Source organism: Gopherus flavomarginatus, chromosome 13 (genome assembly GCF_025201925.1).
Source record: "Gopherus flavomarginatus isolate rGopFla2 chromosome 13, rGopFla2.mat.asm, whole genome shotgun sequence".
Classification (NCBI taxonomy): Eukaryota; Metazoa; Chordata; order Testudines; family Testudinidae; genus Gopherus; species Gopherus flavomarginatus.
The window spans coordinates 9,493,339-9,505,406 of record NC_066629.1 but is presented as its reverse complement, the minus strand read 5'-3'; the positions used below and the strand labels follow the sequence as shown (position 1 = coordinate 9,505,406).

The 12,068-nt window shown below is 51.9% G+C and overlaps 1 protein-coding gene and 1 non-coding gene across 7 annotated transcripts in view; both read left to right on the top strand.

Annotated features, from left to right (window-relative positions):
• The window catches only part of LOC127033611 (zinc finger protein 420-like), a 496,719-nt gene that overhangs the window by 104,439 nt on the left and 380,212 nt on the right, over positions 1-12,068 (top strand). The window lies entirely within an intron of this gene.
• TRNAV-GAC (transfer RNA valine (anticodon GAC)) lies at positions 6,161-6,233 on the top strand. Its single transcript has one exon. It is a non-coding gene; the product is annotated as a tRNA-Val (tRNA).

Here is a 12,068-nt window from a genome sequence, read left to right as displayed (position 1 = left end):
TAATTTACAGCATTTGTTAGTTTATATTTTTAAAAACAAAATTTTTCTTAATGTTTGGGTTTTAAATTAAGCATTGTTTTTTGTTTCAATTTTTCATTTAGGTTTTGATTATTAATGGGATCTTTAAGAGAACTTTGGATTTACTATTAAAATTTGGAAAGATTTAGATTATTTAGAGTAAACCCTGTTTACTATTTTAATAAAGGTTGTATTGCTGTAAACCCTGGCCAGGGGATAGAGGAGATGAGCCTTGCCTTTAAGTGAGAAGGAGCAGAGGCATGGCCCTCTTGAAGGATGGGGCCAGGTGATGGGGGGCATAGCCTCTCAATTTTTTTTGTCTAGCCCACCTCAGTCCCCCACCAAACGAAAAGAGTCTAATGCCACCCCTGCTGGTCACTGGGTGTCACAGCTGCTCCATGGGAAACATGCTCTGTGCATTACCCAGCCTGGTAGGAAATACACTCTGTGCATTACGGTGACTGGTCCGTGGGTGTCACTGCTCGTAGAGGGCAGACACATGCTGTGCATTATGCCACCTGACCACTAGGTGTCACAGCTGTATCAAGGGAAACACCTTCTGTGCATTACCCTGAATCACCACGAGGTGTCACTGCTGCTCCAAGGGATACATACTCTGTGTGTTACCCTGATTGACCACTGGGTGACACTGCTGCTCCAAGGGAGACATAAGAACGGCCAGACTGGTTCAGACGCAAAGTCCATCTAGCCCAGTATCCTCCTGTCTTCTGACAGTGGCCAGTGCCAGGTGCCCCAGAGGGAATGAACAGAGCAGGGAATCATCAAGTGATCCATCCCCTGTTGCCCATTCCCAGCTTCTGGCAAACAGAGGCTACAGGCACCATCCCTCCCTACTCTGGCTAATAGCCCTTGATGGATCTATCCACCATAAACTTATGTAGTTCTTTTCTGAACCCTGTTATAGCCTTGGCCTTCACAACATCCCCTTGCAAGGAGTTCCACAGGTTAACTATGCAACTACCCTAAGTTTACCCCCCCTCCCCTGGCCAGGTTGTATATGGAAAAGAGGATCAGGATGAGGAGAGCCATGATGTGTCTGTCACTGGCTGGTGCCTCAGTTTCCTCTAGGCAGCAGTGCTGCAGGCTCCTTTGGTCAGTACCTATGCAAGTATGTCTGGGGAAGGGGGAGTAGATGCTCATGCTCCCCAGCCCCACACTCCTCCCCCAGCAGCTGGGGAATCCAGGCCAAATTTAACCCTGGTAGCTGGGTTGGGATTAGCCTGGGCTGGGGTAGGGCTGGGGAGGAATTGGGAGGGAGACAGACGCACCTGCTGTGACGGAACATCCTCCCATTCCCTGCCAACCTCCTCACTCCTTGCAGCACTGCACCCCCTAGCATTTCTTTCTCTGTCATGGGAGCTGTCTGCTGCCTGCTTCTCCCTTAGCATCATCTCTCCCTTCCCTGGGGCACTGTCATCGCTCGTCCTGTGCAAACAGGCAGGCCCCGGTGTGCCCCATGGCACTGCCCGGTAATTGAGGGTGCAGCTGTTGGATGGAGCCATATCGAAATATGGGGGTAGACAAGGCTGGGGACCAGGACTCCTGGGTTCTCCCCTCCAATGTGGGAGGGGAGTGGGGGTTAGAGGGTAGAGTGAGGGAGGGGCAGGGCTGGGATCCAGGACTCCTACTTTTTCTGGTTTTCTCCATCTCCTGCTGCAGCCTCAGTCCTTTCAGTGCGTTTCTTGTTCCAAAGTCATTTGCTGACTTGTGTAACTCACCCCAGAGGTGGCTGCATCTCAGTGTTGGGTGAAGCATTCTTGGCTGTATCACCTCCTAACCGCATCTTTCTCTCTCCCTGCAGGTGACCCTGCAGCACTCGGCAAACATCCGCAAGATCATGGGGCGCTTTGAGCACTGGGCAGGCACGGGCTAGGCACCCAGCCCCTGCCCCCCGAGAATGGGACCCAGCACTCCCTACTTGTTACAGGGATTAAAAAGGGGCTAAAGAGGAGAAATCAGAGGAAAGTTTGGCCAGGGTCTGAGCAGGGGGTGGAAAATGACTGGTCGGCGGGTCAAGCAGCTGGAGGCAGAGTTAGGAGGGGGCTGAAGGGCAAAGTCAGGGAGGGGGGAAGGAGCCCGAGTTAAGCCCAGGGGGAGGTGCTGCCAGAGGGTTAAACCCCAGCACAGGTAGGGGCAGAGGGGTAACAGTTATTCCGGGGGGATAAGACTCCAGTTTTTGCAACCATGAGCGAGGGGACCAGAGGGCTTTTTTATTTCCCCTCTCACCGGCAGCACCTCTCAGCATGGGCTTCCCAGGGCTGGGCTCTTAAAGGCACAGGCATCTCACTGCGTACACACTGCAGCTCCTCTCTGATGTAACCTACTGAGGTGCTGCAATAGGAGACTCAATTCAGTGAAACTGGGCATTCCCTATATGCCCCCCAGCCAGGGAGCTGTGCACCCCCTTCCTTGAATTTCTTCAACACTCCCCCTCCCCAGTGGTCAGGTAGTTACATGCAGCGCTGCCAATGTTGTCATTGCTTGCAAATTTGATTGGAAATTGAAACGTTAACACACACTTTAAAAGCAGATACAACGTATGAAAACTGCTTGTACCTGAGAAAGTAAAATAGATTTGGAAAGTCTGGACACAAGCCTGGTTTCCTCACCCAGCTGTTGTGTTTGCTGACAATGTCAGTGCAGTGGCTTCGGCAGTGTTGGCCAACCTTAGAATTTCAAATGATGATTTGTAAGTGAGGTGTGAATGAGCTCTTCCCTGACAGCTACTGATGACCAGGGATGGGGGGAGGCTTTGGGACCAGATTGTATTTACATGAACTCACCTACTCTGCTGATGTATGCAGTGGACAGAGCTGGGCTGCCTCTGCTCTAGGTGCCCAGAGGAGGGAAGGTGTGTGGGGCTCCAGCCTGGGACTTTTCCTCCCTCCTGCCAAGGCCTGACTATTAATCCCAGCCCTGCCACTCCTTTCTTCAAGCGCCATGTGGGCCAGGGGAAAAGTGTGGTAGGAAACACAAGGGCCAAGCTTGTGGACATCAGGTGAAGCAGCAAGAAACCCAACTATCAGGGTAGCAAGTTCTAGAGCCCTAGCCCATTGTGGCCATCCCAGCCAAAGACCTGGCTCTAGGAGGTGTGAGTCACCCAGCAGGAGGGGAAAGATTGGCTCTTACACAGCTGGAGAGAGGGAAGTTGAGCACTGTGAGCTCTAGGGCTTGACCACAAACCAACACAAGGTGCTACTGAGATTTGAACTCAGATTACAGGAGTCCGAGTTCTGAGTGCTGCCCATTACACCATGGGACCAGCTTAGGCTGCTGTTTCTGCACATCAGTGACCCTCATGGGGTTGGCTTGTGTAAGGGGACTCTTGACCCTTTATTAAACTTAGTGTGGGTGGGCAGGTGGGTTGGTTGACTAGTTCCCAGCACCAATAGAAGAGGGAAGGATCAATGGGAAATCAGGACCCTGAGACTGACAGTCCCCAGGGACAATGGCGAGAGGCCAAAGCTCCAAGTTAGCTACACTGACAGGCCAGGCAGTGTAATGAGTGAGTCACCAGGCCAGGGGGTCCCATCCTCCATGTGAGCTGGAATTGCCTGGGCCAGAGTGGGGCAGAGCTGAGAAGAGAGCAGGAACCTGAGAAGAGCCGGGGAGCAGAGCTGTGCAGGTGTAGAGGCAGAAACTGCTACATGTAGGAATTTGCAACCTGTAGCAGTTACTGATACCTGAGGTTGTTCTTATTTGCTGACTTTTCCTTATTGGCTAAAACTAGACAGTGGTTTCTCTAGCAAAGGTCAGTCCCTGGTCCCTTGGTCCAGACATCCTCATTCACATCAGGTTAGGGTGACCAGATGTCAAAGATGAAATATCAGGACGCGGGGGGTGGAGCAAAAAAAAAACCGGAGAGCCCCCCTGCTGCCAAGCGGCAGTGGCACAGCCCCATCTCCAACCAGCTTTCGACTCCAACCCCCGCTACACCCCCAGCTCCTCCATCCCCTCGCTCCTGGGCCCAACCTGGACTCAGAGCTCTGCAGCCGAGCCGTGCTCCAGGTCCCTTCTGCAGCTCCCGGGCAAGGGACGAACCAGGCAACCAGGGTCAGCCCCTCCCGGCAGGAATGTGTCTGCCCCACGTGTGTCTCTGACCCCCACCCACCTGGGTCCTGCCTGCTCCACGCTGCCCCCAGTCCCGCTGCACTGCCCAGCAGGCTACAGGGCTGGAGCAGCTTCTGCACTGCTCTCCTGGCCATGGCCATGGCCCGTGTGCACACCTGGGAGGGAGGAGGAATGATGCGTGCTTGAGGAAGAGGTGGGGCCAGGGCGAGGATTTGGGGAGGGATCCAATGGGGCAGTGAGGGGGTGGGGATGGGGGCAGGGCCAGGGCCGGGATTTGGAGAGGGATCCAATGGGGGACAGAGGGGGAGGAGTCGGGATGCGGGGAGCAAGTGTCCCTCCGGACTCTGCTTGTGTGTTGGAGCAGAGGGCAAAATTATTTGTTTGTCCAGTGTCCCAACCAAACATTGGTCGGGACGTGGGACAAACAAGCAAATATTGGGACAGTCCTGATAAAATGGGGATGTCTGGTCACCCTACATCAGGCTTCAAGTTGAGAATCATTTCCCATTCCCGCTCTGTGGGAGGGGAGACTTTTAAACGCGCTCTCTGTGCGACTGCACATGGCTAAGCAAAGAGAACAAACTCCAAATCCCCCCTGTGCTTTGGGAGCCAGATTTGTGGTGGGAATTCTGTAGTTCAGATGACTTCACACCTGGTCATTGTGATTCTTTACCAGTTTCTCTGGCATTGAGGCAATTTTGTGTTTGCAGCTGTGATGGCTGAGTGGTTAAGGCATTGGAATTGAAATCCAATAGGATTTCCCTGTACAGGTTTGAATCCCATTCACAGCAAAGCCTGTGTTTTAGCCAGTCTCTAACCCAGGCAATTCCTCTGTACAACCCCCTGAAACACTTTCAATTCTCTCCCCACCCCAAGTAAATCCTGTTCTGCTCCTTTCATAGAGATGTCTGGGACACCACCTCACACCGTGTCCCTGAGGGGTCAGGCAAACTCTCAGCACCTGAAGCCTCTGCCACTCACCTTGTGCCCCATAGATCAGCCATAGCCCTGGTTCTGCTCCTCTCTCTAGCATGTGAAAGGAGTCGAGTCAGTGACTCCATGGGAGCTGCGGGGCTGCTGAACCAACAGAGAAAAACTAGGTGCTCAGCACCCATTGGCAGCCAGCTCCTCCCCTACACTACAGGCCTTGCTGACAAGCTCCTCTTCTTCCCCTTCAGCACCTCTCACCTGCCAGTGATCAGTGGGATTCAGGAGGCACTGGGTGGAGGGGGAGGAGCAGGGACGGGAAGAGGTTGAGGTGGGAGAGGAATGATGCAGGATGGGAAGAGATGGGATGAGTGGGGACTTGGGGAAAGGGAAGGAAAGGAAAGGAAAGGAAAGGGAAGAGAGGGGAGGGGTGGGGGCAGGGTCTGGGGAGAAAAGGGGGGATTTGTCACAGACCCCGGATCCCTCTAGGGCCAACCCTGAAGGAAAACGCTGACTATCACAGTGACAATAGAACTGACCAGCATTGCGGGGGAAACTGAGGGAGATCCACACTCATCCGGTCTCTTCTCTCCCACAAGGTGAACCAGACACTGCTCTCTCCTGGCTTTCACTCTAGCAGCTGGACACCAAGGAGCCATTTCCCCACAGGAAGTGCATTGAGTTCCCCTGTGGTGCTGGGGGGTGGGGCTGGCACTGCTGCTGCTGGCTCTGGGGCTGGCAGGCGGTTGATGTCTGCACAGACTCTCAGCTGCCAGGCCACAGGGGGAACTTGGGACCTTACCAGACTGGCACAGTGAAGACGGGGGGTTGACAGAGCAATACAGATGCTCTCCAGAGCATGGAGCAGCGTCCGCCCATGCAGCCAAGCAATGAGCATTTCCCACAGCCTGGAGCCGAGGGGGAGGCGGCAGCTGCTGTTCCAGCTCCTGGGGGACAGGCCCTGCCAGCCAATAGACACTTCTTACTCACCACAGCTAAAGGTGCCCAGTTCCTCCGGTGGGGGTATGAAGCAGCTGTTTGTTTTCCTATCCTTTTTGTGTGCAACTGCTGACAAAAACATCCCAGACAGAGAAGCAACAGGCCAAAATGCTATCATGTAGCTGCCAAAGTAGCTCAGTTGGGGGAGTGTTATACTGACGATCTAAAGGTCCCTGGTTCAATCCCAGGCTTTGGCAGGCCCTTTCATCTCTCTTTGTGCAGGGGTGGCTTGTTTTCTGAAAGCACAGCAGTGCTTGCATTCCAGCTAAGTTACTCATCTTGGGCTCTGCAGTAGGAAAACATAGAATGGGCTTCTGCCCCTAGTTGGTCCACCTGACCTTTAATGATGAGAGCTGTCTTTCCCAATATGGTAAGAAGACAGTGAGGCAAGGTAGCCCTCAGGAATGGTGCCATAGGGCTGCTAGGCAGGGACTGGGGATTAAAACTCCTCTGTGCAGCTGAGCAATGGCAGTACCAGGGAAGGGGCGTCTGTAAAAGTGACCCCACACACCTCTCCTCCTCTGGGCACCTAGAGCAGAGGCAGCTGGTGCTGACAGCTCCAAGGGAAGGCTTAAGAGCAACTGAGGTCAGGGCGAGAGGAGGGCAGGACCATGCCTAGGTGTGGCCTTCAAACATGCACAAAAACACCCAGCCAGCCTGCTCCTTGCCTTGCCAAACACCCACTGAAAGTCACCAGCACATGGGGCAGCTCCTGATGCTCTGTGGCCAACATCACAAGATGGTAGGAAGGCAGGGCCAGCCCCCGTGGTGGGGCCTCTGACTGGTCCCACTCAAGGTGCTCACTTTTGCTGTGGGGCAGGAGATTTTACCCCAAGAGGCTTTTTCCCAGGCCTGTGACTAGAGCTGATCGGGAGAACAGAAGAGTGTGCTGTATGCCAGGTGCTAAGATACAGGATGTGGACCTGAGGCTGAAAAGGATACTAGCGGGAGCGGGGAAGAATCCGTCGATTGTCCTTCTTGTGGGAATGAATGATATGGCTAGATACTCTCTGGAATGTATCAAGGGAGACTATGCCAGACTGGGGAAGATGCTTAAGGAAATCGAGGCTCAGGTGATCTTCAGTGAGATTCTGCTGGTTCCTAGAGAAGGGCGACAAAGGTGTGACAAGATTATGGCGATCAACAGATGACTCAGGCAGTGGTGCTATAAGGAGGGCTTTGGGATGTACGGCCATTGGGAAGCATTTACGGACAGAAAACTGTTCTCTCGGGATGGACTTCACCTGAGCAAGGAGGGAAATAGACTTCTAGGATGGAGGCTCGCCTATCTGATTAAGAGAGCTTTAAACTAGAAATTTGGAGGAGATGGTTGGGAGATATTTGGGAGATCTCCATGCCGGAATTTAACCTTGAGAGGGAATTAAACAAAGGAAGAGGGGATACAGCCATGGACAGAAGAATTGGCATAAGGAGGAAGGGTAGTGTAGATAACAGACTAACAGGTGATGTTGGTGTTATAATGTCCATGCCTAACAGGGTACAGAATGTGAGTGAAGCCAAACGGCAAAAATTAAGATGTCTGTACACTAATGCGAGGAGCCTAGGGAACAAAATGGAGGAACTAGAGCTACTGGTGCAGGAAGTGAAACCGGATCTTATAGGTGTAAGCAGAGTCAGGATAAGCTCTACTCTGACATCTGGTGGAAAGAATGTCAGAGAGTGTATTTGCATAGGCACGCCTACCCTATCCCAAACTGCCGAGCTGTGGGACTGTTTGGTGACAAATGACTCACCCTCAGTTGGCTGGTACTTGCTAGACAAGGGACATGGGTTCCAAAACCCAGTGAATAGAGGGAGGGAGGCTGGGAGGGGATATCTGTGTGTGGTGGTGTAGTTGCCCTGTGGAGCCAGAAGCGCCAGTTCTGCTCTCTCTTCTCCCCACTGTGGAATGTCAGGGTTGATTTCTTTTATTCCCTCAAGAATCTAAATACAGGTTACTGAGCTGAACTCACTTTGGGCTAATAGTGCACTAGCACTGGGGTTCCCCTACTAAGAGCTGAGATCTTTAAGAGTTGAAATCATTAAAGAGCTGAAATAACTGAGCTGAGAGCACTGAGTATTGTGCTAACTAGTGGGGGAGCCTGAAGTTACACTGTGGAACAGATCAGCTGGTGGAGTGGAGCAATTGCGGGGATGGCTGGAGCTGATCATGGGACAGCTGGTGGCAGCAGAGTGGCTGGCAGAGCGGAGTAGCTGTGGGACGGGTGGAGCGGCCCACAGAGTGAGCGGAGCCGAGCAGTTTGCAGAGCAGCTCATGGAGCAGAGCAGCTGGTGGAGCGGAGCAGTTTCTGAGGACGGCTGGAGGAGCAGAGTGGAGCAGCTGGTAAAAGCGGAGCAGTTCGTGGAGAAGGCAGAAGCAGAACCCACGGAGAGGCAGGGCAGTTGGCCCTGGACCACGTAAGGTGCCCCTTTCTACCCAGGCTGGGGGGAGGGACCTCTACAGATAAACTCTCGAACTCTGGGGTGGCATTGACCAGAGACTTTTGGGTTGTTGGACTTTGGGGTGATTGGACTTAAAACCCTAAGGGGAAAAAGGACAGTGCCAAACGTACTTGGAGGTGGGTTTTTGTTTATGGTTTGTGTTATAACCCCGTTTGTGGTGTTTCTCCAATGGGATGCCGCATTGATTCCTTCCTCTATTAAAAAAGATTTTGCTACACTCAGACTCCGTGCTTGCGAGAGGGGAAGTATTGCCTCCTAGAGGAGCCCGGGGGGTGTGGTATGTGAGTGTCCCAGGTCACTGGGTTGGGGCTTGAGCCGGTTATGCATTGTGTTACTGAAACGGAACCCCTGGATACTGAACCCGGCCCTTGTTGCTGCCAACTCAGAGGGGCAGAAGGGTTACATTTTTGGGGGCTTGTCCGGGATCCCTGGGTCAGTACCCCTCGCAAGCACCTGTTGAGAGTTCCACTGTATTGGGAAATAATTGTGTTTATATTTTGAGGAAACTACTGTTTGTATAATGGCTAATATGTCGGGTTTGTTGGGCCCCAGTCCTGCAGCCTCTAGCTCAGGGGCGACAGACTCAGCCTATGATTGGGCAAAAGCACTGGGGCATATATTGGAAAAGATTGTATTGGCCTATGCTACGTCGAACTCTTGTCGTAAGTTAAGGTTATTTGATGGGGAAGAGGAGTTTGAACTCTGGTCAGAGCACACTACTGAAATGCTACGGGAGTGGGCCGTACCCGATGTAGAAAAGCGACAATGTCTAATAGAGAGCCTTAGTGGCCCAGCATTAGGTGTAATTCGCACCCTGAAGCTCACTGACCCTGAGGTCAGTGTGAAGGACTGCCTAGAGGCCCCTGATAATACCTTTGGGAGCGTAGAGGGCCCTGAAGACAGTTACTGTAAATTCATTAATTCCCAACAGCAAAGGGGTGAGAAAATTTCAGCCTATATACAGAGGCTGGAGAGACTACTTCAGAGAGCTGTCATGAGGGGAGCAGTAACTGATGAGCAGATGGATCAGACCAGACTGGCTCAGGTTGTAAGAGGGACTCAGTATCAGAACCCAATCCTACTTCATCTCCGACTAAGAGAACGGCAGGAACATCCCCCAAGTTACTCCCAGCTGATAAAGGAGGTCAGGGAAGAAGAAGAAAGGCAGGCAGCCAGCGAGTGTTGGGAAGCCCAAACATTGGAACCAGTCAGCATGACGCCACCGCCAATGGCCAGTGTACTGATGGTGAGCACCACAGAGGAACTTGCCCAACAAATGCAGGTCCTGACAGAACAGATAGCTGAGCTGCAAAGCATCATTGACCGAGCTAAGATTTCCAGGAATAAGGAGCCTCAGATTGTGATGATAGAGAAGTCAGTATCTAGAGTCACCGTCCCACCTCGCCGAATGGGGAGAGGACAATTCTTTTGCTACCAGTGTGGTCAGGATGGGCACAGTGCTGCTAACTGCCATAAGGAAGAGAACTCCTCCTTAGTGTATGAAAAGCTGAGGACTAGTTGGAAGAGATCCAGTAGCTGCCAGAAGGTCCGGGGACAGAGACACCTAGGCCTAGAGAATTTGAAGATTCCCCCAGAAGAGACCATCCAGCTGGGATCCTTGCAGGACTGATAGGGCCTCGAGCAGAGGTCATGGTGAGGATTGAAGGGGCGGAGTGTAAAGCCGTGCTTGACACTGGATCTCAAGTGACTATTATATTTCAGTCATTCTACCAACAGATGCTTAGGCACCTGCCCATACAGCCACTGACTGGCATTGGTCTGTGTGGCCTCAGCATGGATGAATACCCCTATCAAGGGTATGTCATAGTGCACCTGGAATTCCCAGAGGAGGTTTCTGGGGTAAAGCAAGAGGTGGACACCGCTGCCTTAATATGCCCTGACCCGAAAGGGACCTCTGATGTGTCTGTGCTGATAGGGACCAACTCCAGCCTCTTCAAGGTGCTCGCGGATTACTGCAGACGACGGGCTGGGAACCAGTTCTTGAGTACTCTGATGATCCATACGCTTTGTGCTGAAGCCTATAGGAAAATTGAGAGCGCTAAAAAGGAGACATCTGAGCTACCGATTGGGGTACTGAAGTACATGGGTACAACCCCCTTAGTAGTGCCTGCAAGGACGGAGCAAGAAGTACTTGTCATGAGTACCAGGCTGAAAGGCAGTAAAGGGGCATTAGCAATGATAGAGCAGCCGGCTGAAGGAGAGCTCCCGGAAGGAGTGCTGGTCCCCAGTGGAGTCATAACCCTACCTGCTGAAGCCCAGGAAAAGGTGACTATACTGATTACTAATGAAACAAGTAGAGATGTTGTTGTGAGGCAAGGACAAAAGATAGCAGACCTCTTTGAGCCTGAATCAATTGTAAAACCCCAGTGTGAGACTCAAGTGCCAACAATAGACCCAGCAAAGTTTGACTTTGGAGATTCACCGTTGTCCGAGGAGTGGAAAGATCGCCTAAGAAGGAAAGTTTGTGAAAGATCCAAGGTGTTCCCATTGCATGAGTGGGATGAGGGATGTGCAAAAGGAGTAGAGCACAACATCAGACTACATGACTCTCGACCTTTCAGAGAGAGAGCTAGGAGGCTTGTGCTCTCCGAGATGGAAGATGTGTGACAACATCTTCAAGAGCTGGCTGCAAATGGCATCATTACAGAGTCCCGCAGCTCATACGCCTCACCCATTGTGGTGGTCCGTAAAAAGAATGGGAAAATCCGGATGTGTATTGACTACAGCACCCTAAACCGCCTTATTGTGGTTGACCAGTACACAATGCCTCGAGTTCAAGATGCCTTAGACTGTTTGCTGGGAAGCCAGTGGTTCTCTGTGTTGGATCTTCGGAGTGGATACTACCAGATCCCTCTGGGTGAAGAAGATAAGGAGAAGACAGCCTTCATCTGCCCATTAGGGTTTTATCAGTTCGAACGCATGTTCCAAGGGATTTCTGGAGCACCTGCCACATTTCAACGTCTTATGGAGAAAGTTGTGGGATACATGAATTTACTGCAAGTGTTAGTTTATTTGGATGACCTGATTGTGTTTGGAAGAGCTTTGGAGGAGCATGAAGAAAGACTTCTTAAAGTGCTTGATAGGCTGGAGGATTATGGTTTGAAGCTTTCAATTGACAAATGCCAGTTCTGCAGGACCTTGGTGAAGTATGTGGGGCACATCGTGTCCCAAGAGGGTGTGAGTACTGATCCTGATAAAATAGAAGCACTCACTACATGGCCACGTCCAAGCAACTACAGAGAACTCAAGACCTTCCTTGGGTTTAGTGGTTATTACCGCAGATTTGTGAAAAACTATGCTACAATTGTAAAACCCCTCAATGATCTTACCAGGGGATATCAGTCCAGCAAGGACAAATCTAAGACCAAGAATAAAAGGCCTTCCGTGCAGAGACACTATGGCCCCTTCGAACCCTTTGGGCCACGGTGGGATGAGAGATGTGAAAGGGCTTTTCGAGAAATCATTACTTGCCTAACTCATGCCCCAGTCCTAGTATTTGCTGACCCAAGCAAGCCATTTATCCTGCATACTGATGCCAGTTTGGAGGG